The sequence below is a fragment of the Chlorocebus sabaeus genome, chromosome 21 (assembly GCF_047675955.1).
Source record: "Chlorocebus sabaeus isolate Y175 chromosome 21, mChlSab1.0.hap1, whole genome shotgun sequence".
NCBI lineage: Eukaryota > Metazoa > Chordata > Mammalia > Primates > Cercopithecidae > Chlorocebus > Chlorocebus sabaeus.
The window spans coordinates 35,532,490-35,552,094 of record NC_132924.1 but is presented as its reverse complement, the minus strand read 5'-3'; the positions used below and the strand labels follow the sequence as shown (position 1 = coordinate 35,552,094).

General features: G+C 42.8%; 1 protein-coding gene across 4 annotated transcripts in view; it reads left to right on the top strand.

Annotated features, from left to right (window-relative positions):
- The window catches only part of SNX10 (sorting nexin 10), an 84,980-nt gene that overhangs the window by 17,415 nt on the left and 47,960 nt on the right, over window positions 1-19,605 (top strand). The window contains exon 2 of one of the 4 annotated variants that reach the window (XM_073009029.1): window positions 10,086-10,209. The exons of 2 other annotated variants lie outside the window; for them this stretch is intronic. The gene's annotated coding sequence lies outside the window, so the exon portion shown is untranslated. Of the gene's footprint in view, window positions 1-10,085; window positions 10,210-19,358; window positions 19,478-19,605 lie in introns of all 4 variants that reach the window. One more of the 4 variants, XM_073009028.1, reaches the window with a different exon arrangement.

Here is a 19,605-nt window from a genome sequence, read left to right as displayed (position 1 = left end):
TCTCTGTAAAAGGCCCAAGAGGACAGGGTTTGGAGGGCTTCTGGAAGGCTGAACACGTGGAGGTTCCTTGGGGGTGGTGCACCCGGGGAGGCATAGGAGCTCTATACTCCTTCGCCGTACCTTGCCCTCTGTGTCTCCATCTGTATCCTTTGTACTATCCTTTGTAATAAACCAGTAATGAGTTTTGTGAGCCACTCTAGCAAATTAAACCCAAGGAGGAGGTCTTGGGATCCCCCGTTTATAGCCAGTGAGTCAGAAGCACAAGCGAAACAGCCTGGGGCTTGAAATTGGCACGTTAAGTGGAGGCAGTCATTTGGGTCTGAGCCTCAGCCTCTGGGATCTGATAATGTCCCCAGGTAGGTAGGGTCAGAATGGAAATGGGTTGGAGGACACCCAGCTGGTGTCTACTGCAGAATTGATTGCTTGCTTGTTGGTGGGAAGAAGTCCCCACACACTTGGTCACAGAAATCTTCTGTATTGATTGATTGTCTTTGAGTAAGGGAGTTAAAAAAAATGCTTTGAGTCTGAGTTTCTCAGACAGCTCTTCAGACAAACCTCCTTGTGATATTCTGCCAGCACAGCCCTCCATGGGAGACTGGGCCCCTCACTTCTCCCCAACTCATTACTGCCTCTTAATCACCGCAGGCTGGTTCTGTTTTCTCTGCTTGTCCTAATGCGAGCATCAAGACCTAGTCAAGCCCTGCCTTCTCCATGAAGCCTCCCCCTCCATTCTTCCCGTTAGCCCTGCTACCAGTGCAGTTTCTTCTGGCACATCACAGTGAGCATTGCGTTAGAAGTGGCCTGTTTCATATCTGAGTCTTGACATCTTTAGGTATTAGAACTCAAGGAGTGTTACTTAATCATCCAAAAAAAAAAAAAAAAAAAACCCCTCACCAGGACCAAACCTGGAACTCCCACCTAGTCGGCTCTCAGTGATTATATATTGGACTGACTTGCCACTGTGCTCTGCTTAGCCTTAGGTGGCCCTTCATAGCTAGTGACCCTAACCAGTTCCGCCGAGTGAATGCACTGCACTTTTCTCAGTATTACCTCTTTTCGGAAGATAAGTATTACGTCTTTTCAGGTATCCTGCTGTTGGCTTCTCCCAGGTTCATGTATGGGAAGGAATCTACCCCCAACCCTCATCCCTAAAGCATTTGAGCCGTTAATAACTCAGTTGATGGTTGGTATTTTTGAGTCACTGCTGGCTCTTCGTCATTTATTTCTAAGGGGATGTTTGGATGCCCTGTTGGATGTAGGGGTACCTTGTGGTGAGGGTGAGGGCTCCTCTGAGTCTGGCTACCTGGACCCAGATCCTGGCTTGTTCACTTGATCAGCTGCACAGCCTTAGGTGCCTTATTTGCAAAATTGGAGTAATGATGATACCTGGCTTCTGGGGCCCTTACCAGGATTAGATGAGGTAATTCATGTTGCAAGCTTTGCATGGTGTCTGGGACATAGTAAATAATTTTTTTTTGGTCTTACTGCTATTTTGCATTTTTAATGGCATAATTTTAACATTGTTCCCCAGTCTCATCCTCCGCAGTCCAGTGGAGTTAGTTTAGGAGGAAAGACAGAAAACAGAGGCCATTTCAGTCTGCGTTGTTGCTGGCTAAACGCTTTCTTTCCTCACAAGATGAATGATTAACCATGAGTGGGCTCACAAGTGAGCTGGCGGGAGAGGCGGGGGCTGTCGTTCTTGTACCCATCTTCCCTTCCCAGGTGGTTGGGCTGCTTAGAAACTTGATGGAGATGCAGAAGTGGAGAAAGTCAGCTGGAGCTCATTCAGTCAAATTTAATTTACTGCATATTTTCTGGGCACTGACAATATGCCAGGCACTGTGCTAAGTGCTAAAGTTATAAAGCAAAATAATTTGGACAAGGTCCCTGCCCTCAAGGGACTTTACAGAGGACATATAATCCTCAAGAAAATAGATTAATAGATAAATAATAAATTAATATGTACTGTGACAAAGTCCAAGGAGAAAATGAAAGGATAGAGTTCCTGGGGCAGTCTGCGTTAATGGGTGGTCAGGGAACCCTCTTTGGGGACGTGGTCTTTAAACCAAGATCTGAAGCTGGGAAGGAGCCACCTTGGTGAGTTGGGGGTGGGGAGGTGGAAAGGGGAGAATGTGGAGAGAACAGCAGCACGAGGGGCCTGAGGGAGGAAGCCGAGGAACTATTTTTTTTTTTTTTTTTTTGAGACGGAGTCTCGCTCTGTCTCAAAGCGATCTTGGCTCTGCAAGCTCAGCTTCCCAGGTTCATGCCATTCTGCTGCCCCAACCTCCCGAGTAGTTGGGACTACAGGTGCCTGCCATCATGCCTGGCTTTTTTTTTTTTGTATTTTTAGTAGAGACGGGGTTTCACCGTATTAGCCAGGATGGTCTCGATCTCTGGACCTCCAGATCCACCCACCTTGGCCTCCCAAAGTGCTGGGATTACAGGCGTGAGCCACTGCGCCCTGCCAAGCCGAGGAACTGTTAATAGTCTGGTCACAGTGAAAAGATACCTGGAGTGTGCAGAAGAGCTTGGCTGAGGGGGTGACCGGGGAACCGAAGGGGCGAGGCTTATAGGGATTGTGTAAGTGCATACCCTGTTATCTGGAACAGTGGTTCAACATTTTTAAATTAAATTATTTTTATTTTTATTTTTGAGACAGGGTCTTGTTCTGTCGCCCAGACTGGAATGCAGTGGCACGATCTTGGCTCAGTACAACCTCCGCCTCTTGGGTTCAAGGATTCTCATGCCTCAGCTCCCAAGTAGCTGGGACTACAGGCATGCGCCACTACGCCCGGCTAATCTTTATATTTTTAGTGGAGACGGGGTTTCACTGTATTGCCCAGGCTGGTCTGGAACCCCTGGGCTCAAGCGATTCTCCTACCTCGGCCTCCAAAAGTGCTAGGATTACAGGTGTGAGCCACTGCACCTGGCCAGTGGCTTAAAATTTTTTCTATCATTGACATACTTGAGAAGGCATAAGATACTCTTCTAGTGTGGGGCTGTTGCACTGGGAGGAGGGGATTATCAGGGTGTGTGGGGTTGAAAAGAGGCCATGGTGATTTGGACATACCTTGCGTTCCATCTCTTCAAATTGAGAAACACAGCTCTTCAAAACCCACTCAGAATCCTTGGGCATCTGGGAACATTTACATCCTTACTTTTCAATTAAATTTTGAAGGGTTATAGAGGCACACTATAGGAACATGGAATTCTGTCAATTGTTGAGAACTTTGGCTCCGACCTCTGAGGCTGAGTCACTGTTTAATTGGATTACTGTGTGGCCCACTTAAATACTGTTTTTGAATAGAAAAGTTATTTTATTTTGAAATTGTATGAACAAGACTTTGGAGACATCCTTTATGATTTTCACGCACATGTATGTTGCCCTTCTGCTGAGAGAGGCAGTGTCGAGGGGATAAGAGAACAGCTGGCATTGCATTGTGTCTGCACCAGGCTCTGTGGCTTTGGGCAGTGATTTAACTTCTCTGGTAAATGGGACAAGTAGTAAATAGGACAAATGAGTCTTGCACTGCCTGCCTCATCAGCTGTCATGGAACAGTGCTTTATAAATTACACAGTATCAGAAGACAAAAGTTACTTCAAAAAAATTAAATTTAGTTTCTGTACATTGTGGCCCATAGCACATTATGGCCATAAATTACACAATATCGGAAGACAAAAGTTACCTCAGAAAAATTAAATTTAGTTTCTGTACATTATGGCCCATAGCACGTTACAGCCAGGATGTAATTCATGACCATGGAACAACAGAACTTTTCACTGTTCACAGATGACTGGTATCGGGAGAACCCACTCCTGATGGTTAACGTGGGTTCTTTTCTATTTCCTAGGTGTCTCGACTGGTTTGAGAAATAAATGGAAAGAGTACAAGAGAGAGAAATTGAAAGCTGGGTGTCCAGGGGAGACATCACATGGCAGGATCCATGATGTTGTCCGAGCCATAAAACTAGCAAGTTTTTAGTAGCAATTTTCAAAAGGGGAGAGAGTGCACGAATAAGGTGTGGGTCATAGAGATCACGTACTTCACAAGGTAATAAAATACCACAAAGCAAGTGGAGGCAAGGCAAGATCACAGGACCACAGGATGGGGCGAAATTAAAATTGCTAATGAAGTTTCAGCTTGCATCGTCATTGATAACATCTTACCAGGAAACGGGGTTTGAGAGCAGACAACCTGTCTGATCAAAATTTATTAGGCGGGAATTTCCCTCATCCTAATAAGCCTGGGAGCGCTACAGGGGACCAGCCGTTCATAGGCCTGCCCTCAGGGGCGCATTCTCTTTCTCAGGGATGTTCCTTGCTGAGAAAAAGAATTCAGCGATATTTCTCCTATTTGCTTTTGAAAGAGGAGAAATATGGCTCTGTTCCGTCCGGCTCACTGGCGGCCAGTTCAAAGTTACCTCCCTTGTTCCCTGAACATCGCTGTTATCCTGTTCTTTTTTCAAGATATCCAGATTTCATATTGTTCAAACACACATGCTCTACAAACAATTTGTGCAGTTGACACAATCATCGCAGGGTCCTGAGGCGACATTCATCCTCCTCAGCTTAAGAAGAAGATGACGGGATTAAGAGATTAAGGTAAAGACAGGCATAGGAAATCACAAGGGTATTGATTGGGGAAGTGATAAGTGTCCATGAAATCTTCACAATTTATGTTCAGAGATTACAGTAAAGACAGGCATAAGAAATTATAAAAGTATTAATTTGGGGAACTAATAAATGTCCATGAAATCTTCACAATTTATGTTCTTCTGCCACAGCTTCAGCCGGTCCCTCCGTTCAGGGTCCCTGACTTCCCGCAACAACTGGTCTCTAGAAAAATCTAAAGGATAGTATTTTTATAACTTTGAAGTAGGAGTGGTCTTTGTAAGGATGGTGCAAAGCCTAGAAGCCATAAGGAAAACCTTCATAAAACTCATTATCTAATAAAAAGTATTGGCATAGCAACCACCATAAGCAAAACAAACAGATTACAGACCAGAAACATATATTTGAACTTTATGTTATATATTAAGGATTAACTTTCCTAATACAAAAAGAGCTCCTATGAACCAATAAGAAAAAGAACAGGAATTCTGTAAGAAAATAATTGAAAGACATAAACAATTTGTATAAAAGAAAATAGTGGCACCAGGCGCTGTGGCTCAAGTCTGTAATCCCAGCACTTTGGGAGGCTGAGGCTGGTGGATCACAAGGTCAGGTATTCAAGACCAGCCTGGCCAATATGGTGAAATCCCGTCTCTCCTAAAAATACAAAAATTAGCCAGGCATGGTGGTGCTTGCCTATAATCCCAGCTACTCAAGAGGCTGAGGCAGGAGAATCACTTGAACCCGGGAAGCAGAGGTTGCAGTGAGCCGAGATCGTGCCACTGCACTCCAGCCTGGGCGACAGAGTGAGACTCTGTCTCAAAAAAAAAAAAAAAAAACAAACACATGGAAAATGCTTGCTCTTATGCATGATTGAAAAAAAATACTAATTAAATCACATTGAAATTAACCATTTTTCGCCTATCTAGGATTGACAAAGATAAAACATTTTGCAGACGGATCATGTTAGGGAAGATACGGGAAAACAACCCACTCACTTGTAAATACATTGCTTTGCCAATATCTTAATGATTCAGATGATCTTGCTTGATCCAACAATTCCACTTACAGAAATTTATCCTTAGCTGTACTCATGCAGGTAGGTATTCACTGTGTACTGTTCATAATAGCATGAGAATGTCTTATCCGTGGGTGCTGTTGAAATGAAGTGTATTGCATTCATGTTGTGGAATAGTACACAGCCACAAAAAGAGAACGAAGCTAACTGAAAACCATTTAGCAGATACCTGTACCCCCCCTTTTAAAAAAAGAACATTTTATTGTGATTAGAATACTCACCAGGAGACCTACCCTCTTAACAAACTTTCCAGTGTATAATACAGTATTGTTAGCCATAGGTACAATGTTGTACAGCAGATCTTTAGAGCTGCTTAATTTATCTAGTGGACTCCTGATCTCGTTAGAACCTGTAAACTGAAGTCTTTCTTCCCAAGGCTACTGCTTCACTTCACCTGATGCACCTTTCTTGGCTGAGTTTGCTTAACTGAGCTTTTTGTGATTGTTTTGCCAGCATGGGAGGACCTACTATATTTGGGACTCTATGCAAAGAATATTCAGAGGAATTATATGCCTTTAAAGGCTGCCTGTTAACAAAGGGTTAAATAATTTAGGCATTAGATGAACTGGGGGCCCTGCCAAACAAGTGTGGCTAAAGTCTGTCCTTTTCCTGAACGTTCATGTAACAAAACCCCACCTCCTGTTTGTCCCCACATTCTCTTTCCTCTTAAGGATCATTGTTCCCTTGTGGCATTAAAAAACAAAAAAAAAACAAAAAAAAAACAAAAAAAAAAAACAAAGTGAAATTGAGCCGTCATCAGACAGGTAATGAAATCCTGAGTGATGAAGAATCTGAATTTCTTTTCTTTTCTTTTCTTTTCTTTTTCTGAGGCAGAGTCTCACTGTGTTGCCAGGCTGGAGTGCAGTGGAGGTGCGATCTCAGCTCACTGCAGCCTCTGCCTCCTGGGTTCAAGCGATTCTCCTGTCTCAGCCTCCCAAGTAGCTGGGGAGGCTACAGGCACATGCCACCACCCCACCTAATTTTTGCATTTTTAGTAGAGATGGGGTTTCCCCGTGTTGGCCAGGCTGGTCTCAAACTCCTGACCTCAGGTGATCCTCCCACCTCGGTCTCCTTTCAAAGTGCCAGGATTACAGGTGTGAGCCGCCACGCCTGGCCCAAGAACCTGAATTTTTGACAGGTAACAAATACCATTTTCTTTTTTAAAAAGTTATTCCTTTTTAATTTTGTTAGACTGAAATGGCTTGTCTGTCAATGTATTTTCAAAGGGTAGTTCATTCTTGTAAAGGACATAATGAGTCTACTGTTCAATTTTTTTTTGAGATGGAGTCTTACTCTGTCACCCAGGCTGGAGTGCAGTGGTGTTATCTCAGCTCACTGCAACCTCTGCTTTCGTTCAAACGATTCTCCTGCCTCAGCCTCCTGAGTAGCTGGGATTACAGGAATGTGCCACCATGGCTGGCTTAATTTTTTGTGTTTTTAGTAGACCGGGTTTCACCATGTTAGCCAGGCTGGCAATATTTTTATATTATGACTAAGTATAATATGGGTCCTGTGTGGCTTGTTTAAAATACATTGCTCTGAAACCCTTGGACTTTTAGTTGTTATATTGACTTGTGAATTTGCTGAGATTTAGCAACTATTTCCGTAGTATATGCAGTTCCCTTTTTTTCTAGTGGCTTTCAGTTTCATAGGTGAGTGTCGGGATTCTGCCTAAAGTATTTTAAGAAAAAAGAACAGGCCGGGCGTGGTGGCTCATGCCTGTAATCCCAGCACTTTGGGAGGCTGAGGTGGGCCGATCACTTGAGGTCAGAGTTTGAGACCAGTCTGGCCAACAGGTGAAACTCTGTCTCTACTGAAAATACAAAAATTAGCCATGTGTAGTGGCACATGCCTGTAGTCCCAGCTACTTGGGAAATTGAGGCATGAGAATCACTTGAACCTGGAAGGCAGAGGTTGCAGTGAACTGAGATCGCGCCACTGCACTTCAGCCTGAATGACCAAGTGAGTCTGTCTCAAAAAAAAAAAAAAAAGAAAGAAAAAAAGATAACCAAGGAAGGGACTAGAAAGCAGATTACAATAGCAGGAAAAAGAATAAAAATAGAAGCCATCTGTAGTGAAAATAGTCCACCAAAATGAATTAGAAAAGCAATTTAAACAATGTATTAATTGGATTGGTCAGGAGTAAATAATGAATTTGTATGTTTGGGTGCACAGAAAACCCAGTAGATGTGATCATAGGAATATTTGTTTAAAAGAGTTGAACCTAGGAACAAAGGCATTTTTCTAGATAACTATAATGCCATTATCATACCCTGGAAATTTAACTTTATACAGTACATTATCTAATAAACAGGGTCACATTAATGTATCCCCATTTGTCCCAAAAGTGTTACAGCTTTTTAAAAAATCACAAAATATGGCCGAGTGTGGTGGCTCACGCCTGTAATCCCAGCTACTCGGGAGGCCGAGGCAGGAGAATGATGTGAACCTGGGAGGTGGAAGTTGCAGTGAGCTGAGGTTGCGCCACTGCACTTCCAGCCTGGGCGACAGCGAGACTCCATTTAAAAAAAAAAAAAAAAAAAAATTACAAAATACTTGATAATGTTTTAAAACTGCAAAATAGTTAATATAATACAAAATAAAGTGAATTTATATTTTCTATTAGAAAAGCAGTTTTAAAGGGGGTGCATTCTTTTATGTAAATAAAATTGAAGCTGACACATTTGAGATTTTTATATTTTTATCAAATTTATATTTAGAAGGTGTCTTTTGCAACTTATTTGCTTAAAGTTATACGTGGAGTTGGCTGGGTACGATGGCTCAAGCCTGTAATCCCAGCACTTTGGGAGGCTGAGGCAGGCGGATCACGAGGTTAGGAGATCGAGACCATCCTGGCTAACACCCCGTCTCTACTAAACAAAATACAAAAATTAGCCGGGTGTGGTGGCGGGCACCTGTAGTCCCAGGTACTTGGGAGGCTGAGGCAGGAGAATGGTGTGAACCTGGGAGGTGGAGCTTGCAGTGAGCTGAGATCGCGCCACTGCACTCTAGCCTGGGAGACAGAGTGAGACTCCATCTCAAAAAAAAAAAAAAAAGAAATTATACCTAGAGTAAAAAAAAAGGGATCTCATTTCAATGCAGCAGATGACAGTTTTGGATTCTTGGTCTAGCTTAATTAGTAAATTGGCTTAGAATCACATGATTTCAGACCTGAAAGCAACCCAGGATTTTCCAGAAACCCAGGGTTATGGATAGGAACAATGAATCATTGGTGTGATTACATTATCCTTTAACCGTAATGGGTTTGCCTTGCATTAAGTGACCAGAGGGAAAGAAAGCACCTGTTCCTTAACTCTTGTGGTATTTCAACAGTCATCTTCACTGGGCTTGTGCCAGTGGGGAAAACAAATGGCAAACCGTAGTTCTGTTTTTTGGTTTTAAGCCTAGTAATAATAATTAATGGCAGCAATTACTATGTGCTTGTTTTGAGCCAGGCTTTAGGCCAGGTGTTTTATACATATTAACTTCTTTGTACCTTGTGATAATTATATAGAATTAGGCTCTGTTGTTGATCACTGTTTTATAGATGAGGATACCGAGGTGCACAGAGGGTAAGCAGGTGGACCAGGGTCACTTAGCCGGATTTGAGCCCAGGGTGGATGAACACTGGGCAGCCCGTGCTTCATCAGTGCAGTGCCCTAAGCTGCTGAGTATTTCTGGGCACTTTTTTCCTCCATTTATTCATGCTGTCTGTGCGAATGTGTATGGAAAACCCATTTCGTGCCTGATACTACTAAGATTGAGGCCAGAGATGCTAAATAAACAAGAATAGTGAGGAGCCATGCCATTTGTAATTTACGGTTTGATGGGGCACAGACATTAATTCAGTATTTACCCAAATAAGGGTAATGATATTTTTATTCTCAGAATAATCTTTTATTGTTATGATCAGAGTTACAGAGGAAGATGATGGTACAAGGGAAGCTACCTAGGGAGACCTGACCTTGTCGGAGGGAGTGAGGGCAAGTGCCCTGGGTAGTGAGATTGTAACCAAGATCTGAAAAGTGAATAGTGTTAGTTAGTGACAGATGGATTTGAATTCTAGCATTGCCCTTGAGCACGTTGGTCACTTTGTGGTGATGACCTTGAACAGGTTACTTTACTTCTCTAAGCCTTAGTATCTTCATCTGTAAAATGGGTGATTGTGAGAATTAAGAACATACAACATACTCAGCACAAGGCCGACACGTAGTCATCAGTAATTTTAGTTTTTATTACCGTTTTTGTATTTTCTGTTCATTTTACTGGGAACTTAGAAGAGACACTTATTTAAGTCTCTTACTCTGTAGCAAGGGCCACTAAATACCTGGGAATAATTAACTTGGAAAATGGAAGCCTGAATGAATATTTAATAGTGATCTTTTTTTTTTTTTAGACAGAGTCTTGCTCTGTTGCCCCGGCTGGAGTGCAGTGGCACGATCTCGGCTCACTGGAACCTCTGTCTCCTGGGTTCAAGCGATTCTCCTGCCTCAGCCTCCTGCATAGCTTTGAGATTAAAGGTGCACACTACCACGCCCAGCTAATTTTTGTGCTTTTAGTAGAGACAGGGTTTCACCATGTTGGCCAGGCTGGTCTCAAACTCCTGACCTTGTGATCTGCCTGCCTCAGCCTCTCAAAGTGCTGGGATTACAGGCATGAGCCACCACGCCCGGCTTTCATGGTGATCTTCTAATAGGCCAAATGTCCTGTCTAGGATATGGGAAAGGCCTTTATGGGACTGTTGGTTTGAAGACACATTCAGAGTGGAGCTTACTTGAAAGCAATTGGAGTATGTCCGGAATATACTAGCATTTTAAGACGCAAGTGTTAGATCACATCTCCTACATTTCTGATGGTGGTCAATCTTGAATAGCCAGGCTAATGCATATTTCCTGTGCCAAAGGCCATAGACTACTTGCCCAGTGATTTTTTTTTTTTTTTTGCCACAGTGTTTGCAGGTATATGTGGTTATTTCTTATAGCTAAGTGTGCAGGGATCCTTGTGCATCCTTTGAGAAAGGCGAGTCTTGCTTTTGTCTCTCTGGTGTGTGAAGATGTACGTGTATATGCAGCTATCCAGTCCAGCTTTTTTATTGGAATAATACCTTTTTTTTGTACCTTCTGTTGTTCTTATATTTTGAAGAAAAAAGTACCACAATTCAGCCAGTGGTCATACTTATTTATTGTTGTTGTTGTTGTTGTTATTATTATTATTTGAGAGAGGGTTTCACTCTGTTGCCCAGGTTGGAGTGCAATGGTGAGATCATGGCGCACTGCAATCTCTGCCTCCTGGGCTTAAGCAGTCTTCCCATCTCAGCGTCCCAGGTAGCTGGGACTACAGGTGCCTGCCAAAAAAATGCTTGGCTAATTTTTTTGTTTTTTGTAGATACGGGGTTTTGCCATGTTGCCCAGGCTGGTTTTGAACTTCAGAGCTCAAGTGATCTGTTCGCTTTGGCCTCCCAAAGTGCTGGGATTACAGGCATGAGCCACTGTGCCCAACCCATACTTAATTTTTCTTGTATACTTGCTAAGTGGTTTAAGTACATTATCTGATTTAATCCTTCTAGTAGCCCTATGAAAGAGGCACTTTTTCTCCACGTGAGATCCCTTTATCTCCACGAGAAAATTGAAGCTGTCTCAGAGAGGTTAAGTAACTTGTTCAAAGTCACACAGCCATGAGTGGCACAGTTGGGGATTTGAACCCAGATGTGAATGACTCCAAATGAACTCTAAACACTTTGATACTGCCTTTTAAGCTAGTTATTGAAGGTGATCAAACCCCTGTGTCAGTGGAGGAAGGGCAGTCTGTGTCAAGAGATTTATTATACTTCTGTGGTCGTAAGAGTGGCTTATAAACGATGTCATGTCTGAAAAGCATTGGGAAGCTTGTTGAATTTAGATTAGATTTATTCACTGAATCAGTAGATGTAGATATTTTAGTAGTGTCTTTCTAGGCTATTATCTCCTCCTTGAGGAAGTCTGGCATATAACAACTGAAAATTAAATATGCTTATGAAATGTTAGGAGTTTATATTTAAAATAGCATTTTTACTTCTTCCTCATTCATGCCATTTGTCTTCCTCAGCTTCTGTGTTAACAGCTTTGCCATTTTCAGGTCAACCACTGTTTGTTGCCTTAAATCTATCTGGGAGCTGCTTCAAATCCATTTGGAAGCAAGGGGAGGATACATTATAAATAAATGATATGTTCAGAGATGGGTGGAGTTGGAAAGACATATCAGTGAGACCGAAGGCCAGTAAAGCTTTTGTCTGTCAGCATCTAATATCACCACAAACATATTGGGCTGGGCTTAGCTTGCTTCTAGACCATCTGGACTTATCTTCAGCTGAGCTAAACCTAGGAAAAAAGAAAAAAAAAATTTGGATTTGCTCTGCAGTTCTTATTTTGTTTTTCTTCTAATGCAAACCCTGCTTCAAAAATTAAGTGTTGATTTTGACTGATGATAACTAAACAAAAATACAACCTGATATGCTAGCTAATGCGGGGGGAAATGACAAAAACCTCAGAGAGAAGGAGCCAAGTGTTCACTTCTCCAGGACGTTTCCTTCTCTAGTATTGGTTTTTCCTAATTCAGCAAAAGAGGAAGAAAGGAGTGTGGGGCTCTTCTTTATTTTATATATCTCTATGTATATGTTACTTGTATTTATATATTTGTTTATATTTTTAATTAATTAATTAATTTTGAGACAGAGTCTTGCTCTGTTGCCCAGGCTGGAGTGCAATGGCGCAGTCTTGGCTCACTGCAACCTCTACCTCCCGGCTTCAAGTGATTCTCCTGCCTTAGCCTCTCGAGTAGCTGGGATTACAGGTGCCGGCCAGCACAACCGACTAGTTTTCGTATTTTTAGTAGAGACAGGGTTTTCACCTTGTTGGCAGGCTGGTCCTGAACCCTTGACCTCAAGTGATCTGCCCGCCTCGCCCTCCCAAAGTGTTGAGATTACAGGTGTGAGCCACTGCTCCCGGCCTATATTTTTAAATCACAAAAATAATATATACAAAAAAGTTGTTAATCCTGGAATGTACAAAGTGAAAAAAATGAAAGTCCCCCTCCCCCATCCCACTTCTGTTTACCTTGGCATATATTTTCTGGAGTCGTCTTCTTTTTTGTAATTTATTTTATTTTATTTTTTGAGATGGAGTCTCACTTTGTTGCCCGGGCTGGATGCAGTGGTACGATCTTGGCTCACTGCAACCTCTGCTTCCCGGGTCCAAGTGATTCTCCTGCCTCAGCCTCCTGAGTAGCTGGGACTACAGGCACCTGCCACCATGCCTAGCTAATTTTTTTATTTTTACTAGAGACGGGGGTTTCACCATATTGGCCAGGCTGGTCTTGAACTCCTGACCTTGTGATCTGCCTGCCTCGGCCTCCCAAAGTGTTGGGATTACAGGCGTGAACCACCGCGCCCAGCCTGAAATCATCTTCTATGCATATAAGCGTGTATACACATGTGTAACACTTAATGGAATCATACTGCATATTGTTCAGCCATTTGCTGTTTCCTGTTTGTGCATCATGGACATCTCTCTATCTCAGCATTTACAGATTCACCTCTTTCCTTTGAACTACAAGGTATTCCATGACTACATCCTACTTTATTTAATCATTTCCTTACTAACGGACATTTGGGTTATCTCGCCTCTTCCAGTTATAAACATGGCTCAGTGAGCAGCTGACACATGTGGCTTTGCCTCTGGGTGCTGATCTTTCTGAAGGATACCTGCCTGGAGGTAGGGATGCTGAACCAAAGGTTTATGTGAACTCTGGACTTGTCAGTAGCCCTGTGTTCAGATCAGGGTGAAAGTGTGAACACTAGCCTGTTTCAGATGGAGTCATTTCTTCTTGTGGCCATTTTCTGTTTCCACAAGGCAGGCAGAGTAGCATGGAACTCACAGCCCCATGTGTAGGCAGAGTTATTTGATGGGGATGACATTTTCTGCCTATTTCATCCTTTTGAAATGTATAAAGGTAAAAGCTTTTTCTCTTGAATCTTGCTTCATTCCAGATGTACTCACAGAGAACTCTAATATGTTAAGTCTGCTCCTGGAATAAAGCCAGTCTTGGTTTTCCTTCCCACTCCCCAAGTTCATTCATTTTCCTTCTGGATATTTTGTTCGTCTTTGGACTTTGATTTACCGACAGGATCACAAGATTAGCTTTCTTTGAAGAAGACTCCTGCTGGCTTTGTTTAATTTGGTCAGTGTTGAGCCCTTCCCACTGAGCTCCTTCCTGGCCTGCCTGCCTTGGCCACGTGTTCCTTTCCAGGTTAGGTGCACTGCAGACCCTGGATGTAATGATTTGAGCACTGACAGCTTCCCAAGGTTTTGTTCAGGCAGGAAATGAATCACCTACCAGGAGAGAGTGAATGAACCCCTGCTGACTGCTGGACACCTTCCTTACTTCATTATCTTCTCCATCAGGGACTGAGCAAATCATTAATTTTTTTCACTTTACCAGTTTTTTTTTTTCCTTAAGAGTTGGGGTCTTGATGTGTTGCCCAGGCTGGCCTCAAGATATCCTCCTGAGTCTCAGCCTTCTGAGTAGCTGGAACTACAGGCACATGCCACTGTGCCTGGCTCCCAAATGGTTTTAACATTGGGCTATGATACATATTAGGCCACAGCTTACCTTTGTCAGCTGCATTGCTCATGCCACTCTCCCATGCCTTTATTCCCCAAGTCCTTACTACCCTCCTTCCCACCATGGCAGACATCACTAATTGATCGTGTTATTTTGAACATGATCCAGTGAGCCAGACAAGCCCTTGGGATCTTTCTTGATACCCCAGGCAGCCTGTCCTACCAGGTTGGAGTTGGTACAACTAAGGGCCTGGGAAAACCCTTCCAGGGTTCATACTTGAGAGGGTTTTTGGGGAATGCTGAGTGGTACCCAGATTTGTGGAATTCTTGGATTACTAAAATGTAAAAAAGAATGTTGGGAGTCTTGCACATGATTGCTAGCTTTTTGCTCTTTATATAAAAGGCATTGACACCTCCCCAAACTTGTCAGATCTACTCTCTGCCATTTTATAGAAGAAGAAATATTTTGTCACCCTCCCAAAATAAGAAAGACATAATCTCAGGATAAAGGGAAGTCCTTTAAATTGAGAGATTCTAGCTACATAAAAAGTCCAGTGCTTTGTCTTTCTTTTTCCTAATTTGTTATTAAACAATTGGTTATAGACCTAAGTACTATTTAGGAACCCATGTCGTAAGTTTCAGACTGCCAGAGATTTTTTTCTTTGTATCTTTACAAAGCCAAAATTTAATTCCTTGAATCCAGGTGATACTGCTTATTGGTGTTGATGATGTGTACTCAGATGAACATTTTATTTTATTATTTCCACTTAATAGTACAAAATGGTCATTTTGCAGAATAAACAAAAAAGGTTTTGTATTCTTGGAGGATGGAATAAAGATGTGTTGTCTTAGTGACTCTCTTGTCCAGCGTTGGCTCATTCATTCTGCAGTTATTCATTGCCCACCTGTGATTATGTGGTGAGCACTGGGGCACCGCAGTGAAAAGCAAATGTCTCTACCCTCTTGGAGCTCACAGTACAGGAAAAATAATTAAAAACAAATACATAGTATAGATTCAGGTTGTGTTAAGTGCTGTTGAGAAGATAAAATAGCGGACTGGGCATAGTGGCTCATGACTGTAATCTCAGCACTTTGGGAGTTCGAGACAGAAGGATCACTTGGGCCCAGGAATTCAAGACTAGCCTGGGCAACATAGTGAGATCTTATCTCTACGAAAAATAACAAAAATTAGCCAAGTGTGGTGGTGTGAGCCTGTAGTCCCAGCTACTTGGGAGGCTGAGGTGGGAGGATCACTTGAGCCTGGGAGGTGGAGGTTGCAGTGAGCCAGGATCACGCCACTGCACTCCAGCCTGGGTGATAGAGTGAGATCCTGTCTCAACACAAAATAAAAATAAATAAAATAGTGTAATTGGAAAGAGAGTGAATTAGGGGAAAAACCAGTTATGGTATTGCAGCAAAGGTGACTTTGGAAACATGAGCTGAGGATACAGCCAGAAAAAAGTCTAGGGAAAAAGTATTCCAAGAAGAGGGCATGGTAGATGCGAAGGCCCTGTCATGAGATGCACTTGGCGTGTGTGAGGGACAGAGAGAAGCTGTGGCAGCAGAACCTAGAGGAGAGGAGGAGAGTGGATGGAGGTGCCCAGGAGGCGGCAGGAGTGGTGGGGGAAGCAGGGCCTTGTTAGTCATGGCAGGGGATTTACTGTTTATTTCTTTTGCAGTGGGAAGCCATTGGAGGACTTTATGTAGGAAGGGGTTTTGATCTGATTTTTACATTGAGAAGATCACTCTGAGTGCATGGTGAATGGATTGTGTGGGGCAAGACTGCAGAGTCATTAGGAGACTGTCTTAGCAGTCTGGCTGATGGATGGTGGTCACCAGGAGTAGGGTTTCAGCAATAAAGTTGGCGATGAGATTTAGGATACATTTGGAAGTAGTGCCGACAGGACATGTATCTCCAGATAGCACCTACCATGGTGCGTGAAGCGAATGAGTGCTCCATAAATACGGGCTGAATGAGGGAATCCAGTTGGTCTAGAATGTAACAGAGGACTGCCCTGTTCATGAAAGGAATTTGTAAAATTTCCTCCTAATAGTAATCATTTTTTTGTCACACCCTCACTTAGGTTGAAATTTCTCTTGAAGTTTATATACTGGTCCTGTAGGTACCTCACAAATACACTTTCTTTAAAATTCCCCAAGTCCTTACTACCCTCCTTCCCACCATGGCAGACCTGAATGCTCAACAATACAGGTAAGGTAACATCCGCTCCGTCGAATAAGATAACGCCTTATCCAGAAACATGGATATTTTTGTTGTAATGAGATTGAAGAAGAGAAAATGTAGGCTTGTGAAAACACTTATGATTATATCAATAAAAAATATGTGTGTGAGAAAAACACTGTAGGGAAGTAAACCAAAATTGTGATAATGATTGTTTATTGTGGTGGTTTATGGTTAAGGTGACCAGGAACAATTTATTATGCAAATAATGACACGTTGTTTGTCTCTGGGGCAGGGTCTGACACTGTCACCCAGGCTGGAATGCAGTGGTGTGATCATGGCTCACTGTAGCCTCAATCCTTCTGTCTCACATGATCTTCTCACCTCAGCCTCCCAAGTAACTGGGGACTATAGGTGCACATACCACACCTGGATAATTTTAAAATTGTTTTTGTAGAGATGAGGCCTCACTATGTTGCCCAGGCTGGTCTTGAACTCCTGGCCTCAAGTGATCCTCCTGCCTCGGCCTCCCAACATCCTGGGATTACAGGTGTGAGCCACCACGCCTGGCCTCAATCATAGCACTTCTGAGCACAGTTCAAATGACTGAGTGGGGAATAAAGGTACTATGAATAATTATACATACTGTGATGACAAGAGAAAACCAAGACTGTCCTGAATAACCTGGCCATATGGTCACCCTAGTTATGGGCAATATTTTACTTCTCTGTTTTTCAAACTTCCTGAATTATATTATTTAAACATTAATTTAAATTTAAAAATACATAAAAAGAATGATCTTGCTTTAGAATATTTGCTTTCAGAGGTCACAGAACATTTCTTTGGCTCTTTCACCAAGCATTTAAATGTCTCTTGCCTTTTGAAGTGGTAGGGATACCGTGGAGACATTAGTCTCAGAGAATGGGTGGTCTCCGAGGACGGGGATAATCCAGCTGGGAGGCTTTGAAGCTGTGATCATGCCCCTCTGCCCTCCGTCATTCTCATGAAAGTAGGGCCTAGCATAGCACTTACAGACTCCAAGATGACTTTTTTCTGTGACTAATAAGATTAGGATCCTAGTAGGTTCAAAATGACCTAAGGGTTTGCTTAGATCACTTGACAGGCCTGTTCTCCTTTGCCTTTCCCAAAGCAGTGTTACAGTTAAAGGTTAGTTTGTGGGATCTGGCTTTGAATTTTTTTCTACTGAAGTTCGCCAAATATAATTTTTTTTTTGTTTTTATTTGAGATGGAGTCTCGCTCTGTCGCCCAGGCAGGAGTACAGTGGCACGATCTTGGCCCACCACAATCTCCGCCTCCCAGGTTCAAGCAATTCTCCTGCCTCAGCCTACTGAGTAGCTGGGACTACAGGTGCACACCACCATGCGCAGCTGATTTTTTTGTATTTTTGGTAGAGACGGGGTTTCACCATGTTGGCCAGGCTGGTCTTGAACTCCTGACTTCAAGTGATCCACCCGCCTCGGCCTCCCAAAGTGCTGGGATTATAGGCGTGAGCCACAGCACCCAGCCATCAAATATAAATTTATATTTGATGGATGTGTGTGTAGCTTCATGGTAATGGGGCATACAAGTAACAGTTTTATTGGCTCACGTTTGAAGTATATGAAACAAAATTAGAGATTTTTGTTTTTTTTTTTTAGATGGAGTCTAGCTGTATTGCCCAGGCTGGAGTGCAATGGTGCGATCTCAGCTCACTGCAACTTCTGCCTCCTGGGTTCCAGCGATTCTCCTGCCTCAGCCTCCCAAGTAGCTGGCACTACAGGTGTGCACCACCACACCCGGCTAATTTTTGTATTTTTAGTAGAGACAGGGTTTTGCCATGTTGGCCAGGCTGGTCTTGAACTCCTGACCTCAGGTGATCCACCCGCCTTGGCCCCCCAAAGTGATGGGATTATAGGCATGAGCCACCATGCCTGGCCAAAATTGGAGATTTAAAAAATATGTTATGAATAGTCTTTTACAACTAAAACTGTATTAAAAGTAAATACTAAGGGGTTAGGGTGCCGATATTTATCTCTATGGACTGTGGGGGAGGTTATGCCATTTAGTTAATGATAAGACATTGAACAAATTAGTTCTTCTCTTGCTTTTTTAGTTTTTCTACCTTCAAAATGGAGAGAACTAAATACCTTGGCTAAGAAAACAGTGAACACTTCCTTGTAACTACCTTGTGAAAGATAGAGGCACTTTAAATCTCAAATAAGTCAATCACGTGGCCCTGGAATAGGTGCAGGAATTCTCATGTCTGAGTCCATCGTTTCTCTGGAGCCTCATTTTCCTCTACCCTCCCCATCCCAGTCCAGTGAATCACCTCCTGATCCCACACATTGCTTGCACCTTCTTGCCTCCTTACATGGGTCACATTGTACTCTGCACCTGGAACCCATGCCTCCCATATTACCTCCTTCATTAATGCAATGAAAAGGTTTAGTGGTGGCCAACTGGGACACCAAAGCAAGGCTGCCTGGGTTGAAGTCCGAATTTTGTCACTTAATAGCTATATGACCTTTGACACATTAACCTGTTAACTTTTCCATTTCTCTGTTTGCTTAACTGTGAAATGGGGATAATATTAGTACCTATCATTTTTGTTTTTGTTTTTTAAATTTCATTTTATTTGTGTATATTTTTTGAAAGAGATGAGGTCTCGCTGTGTTACCCAGGCTGGCCTTGAACTCCTCGGTTTAAATGATCCTCCTGCCTCAGCCTCCCAAAGTTCTGGGATTACAGGCGTGAGCTACTGTGCCCAGATGAACTGACTATTTTTATAAGGATATATGTAAAGTGCTTAGAACAGCGATTTTCCTTTATAAGCACTTTCTGTGTGTTACCTTTTTGTTTTTAATTTAATTTTTTTTTTTTTTTTTTTGAGATGGAGTCTCGCTCTGTCCAGGCTGGAGTGCAGACGTGTGATCTCAGCTCACTGCAACCTCCGCCTCCTGGGTTCAAGCAGTTCTTGTGCGTCATCCTCCAGAGTAGCTGGGATTACAGGTATGCGTCACCATCCCTGGCTAATTTTTGTATTTTTAGTAGAGATGGGGTTTGCCATGTTGGCTAGGCTAGTCTCGAACCCCTTACCTCAGGTGATCCACCTGCCTTGACCTCCCAAAGTGCTGGGA